General features: G+C 42.3%; 1 protein-coding gene across 4 annotated transcripts in view; it reads right to left on the bottom strand.

The window, feature by feature from the left end:
• The window catches only part of LOC128700985 (leucine-rich repeat neuronal protein 3), a 120,260-nt gene that overhangs the window by 8,197 nt on the left and 109,481 nt on the right, over nt 1–2,582 (bottom strand). The gene's annotated exons all lie outside the window — the stretch shown is intronic.

Here is a 2,582-nt window from a genome sequence, read left to right as displayed (position 1 = left end):
CTGCAACAGCAACAAACGCTATAAGCCACAACCCATAGGAACACACTTCTTCACGGTTAATCAACCCTTATGGTTTAGCTCTTAGTTATGATTATAATTATATATAATTTAACCTTGATTATCTTAAATAAAAACTAATTAAATGACCCAATAAGTGACACCTAATGGTAGTAATTACCTGCGATACACTGTGTTAATTACACAGCTCACAAAATAACACAGTTGAAAAGAAAGGGAAAATGACTGGCTTGCGAAGTTTAGCGCTTACTTGCCACGGGGTCTAACCCCCACCTGCCTCCCGGGTTTATTAAATGAACCAGTAAATACAGGGTCGGATTAAGGTATGGGTTTTAGGGGCCGCAGCCCAGGGGCCTCACAGTACCTGTAACTCAGGGACCCGCAGCCCAGGGGCCTCACAGTACCTGTAACTCAGGGACCTACAAAATCTTTGTCTAAATGACCTCTAGATATTCTTTATTATAAGTACAAGAATATGGTGAAATAATCTGGAATTTCAAGTTGAAAAATTAGACACACGTACAGCACTTGTGTATACTGTGGAAATGTTCTGCCGCACAGCGGCTTCTTCAGTCCCATACAAGATGAATGGCTGGAGATCAGAACCCCTCATGGAAGGTTCCTTGATGTTGGTGAGGGGCTCTTGATTTAGGGAATTGGAACTGTGCTCCAGTTCCCCGAATTAAGCCTGAATGCCTTCCACATCCCCCCCCAGGCGCTGTATAATCCTACGGGTTTAGCGCTTCCCCTTTGATTATAATAATAATAATAATAATAATGGAGATCAGAAGGAGTTTGAGGTAATCAATCCCTCATCCTGGAGATGATGTAATCAATTTGTCAGTCTTGAGAAAAGTCCGAGGCTGAGGGACTGACTACCTCAGACTCCTCCTGATCTTCACCATTCTTCTCTATATTAGACCGATGAATCCACTCTATGGGGAAAATTTTCTGTAATAAAGATATCAAAGTGTTTTACACGTGTCCAGGGGACGACCTAAACCCTGACAGCCCCCTAAGTGATTTTTAATCCACATTAATAAAAACTTTGGGTCTACCGTATGAGTTTTTAAAAAACAAAATTAGTAAAGTGCAATTCAGTACAATATAATAAAAATTAAGACGTTATCAAAGTACAGGTCCGTATCCCGTTATCCGAAATTCTGAAATTTGAAAAGCTCCGAAAACCGAAGTTTTTTTCGTGGATATAAATGGAAAAGAGGAATTAATAAAGGGGATGGAAATATGTGGAATATCTTGAGAATCATGTTCCTGGTCTATAATTATCCCATTATTTCATTTATCAACACAGTGGCACCTCGAGTTTCGAACACGTCCCAACTCGGACAATTATGTAAGTATATTTTTGTAAGTGTATTTTTGGGGGTCTGAAATGGACTAATCTAATTTACATTATTCCTTATGGGAACAAATTCTTTTGGTATCGGCACTCAAATAGCCTTCTGGAACAGTCTTCTGGAACAGCCTTCTGGAACAGCCTTCTGGAACAGCCTTCTGGAACAGCCTTCTGGAACAGCCTTCTGGAACGAATTATGTTCGTAACTCGAGGTACCACTGTATATACAGTGGACCCCCGGTTAACGATATTTTTTCACTCCAGAAGTATGTTCAGGTGCCAGTACTGACCGAATTTGTTCCCATAAGAAATATTGTGAAGTAGATTAGTCCATTTCAGACCCCCAAACATACATGTACAAACGCACTTACATAAATACACTTACATAATTGGACGCATTCGGAGGTGATCGTTATGCGGGGGTCCACTGTATTACTCTAAAAATAAACCGCAGAAGTATTTGTAGTCTTTATTTATCCCACTTAGTGTGAGTATTCATAGGTTTTTGCTGCAGTGGTAATGTTTGATTATGGTAAACTCCAGGTAAACTCTCCAGCTGCCCTAGACCCCACTTTCATTCTGAAATTCGAAACACTGCTGGCCCCAAGGGTTTCAGATAAAGGGATGTGGACCTGTATCATGTAGGCCAGATGTTACTGGTTGCAAAGGGGCCCCCATAGCAGTTTAAGCTTCAGGGGCCCAAAAATGTAGGGCCCCCATGTCTTTATCATTCCAAAGAGTGATTTAGTACTGGTGAAGGGATGATTTTGATTAATATTAATGGGGAGAGTTGCCCAGCCTCTGTTACAGCTTATTGGTCTTCAGTTATGATGGTGTCCTGTGGCTTTGTTGGTAGCGCACTCACCTCACACAGGTCCGGGGGTCGATCCCTGGTGTGGGTGGACACATTAGGATGTGTTTCCTTAATACACCTGCTGTCCCTGTTCACCTAGCAGTAAGCAGGTACAGGGGTGTAAGTCACCTTATACCTGCTGTCTCTGTTCACCTAGCAGTAAGCAGGTACAGGGGTGTAAGTCACCTTATACCTGCTGTCTCTGTTCACCTAGCAGTAAGCAGGTACAGGGGTGTAAGTCACCTTATACCTGCTGTCTCTGTTCACCTAGCAGTAAGCAGGTACAGGGGTGTAAGTCACCTTATACCTGCTGTCACTGTTCACCTAGCAGTAATTAGGTACCTGGGTGTTAGG

This window comes from Cherax quadricarinatus, unplaced genomic scaffold, assembly GCF_038502225.1.
Source record: "Cherax quadricarinatus isolate ZL_2023a unplaced genomic scaffold, ASM3850222v1 Contig7, whole genome shotgun sequence".
Lineage (NCBI taxonomy): Eukaryota > Metazoa > Arthropoda > Malacostraca > Decapoda > Parastacidae > Cherax > Cherax quadricarinatus.
Note: the sequence above shows the minus strand (reverse complement) of the source record. Positions and strands in the feature narration are given on the sequence as shown.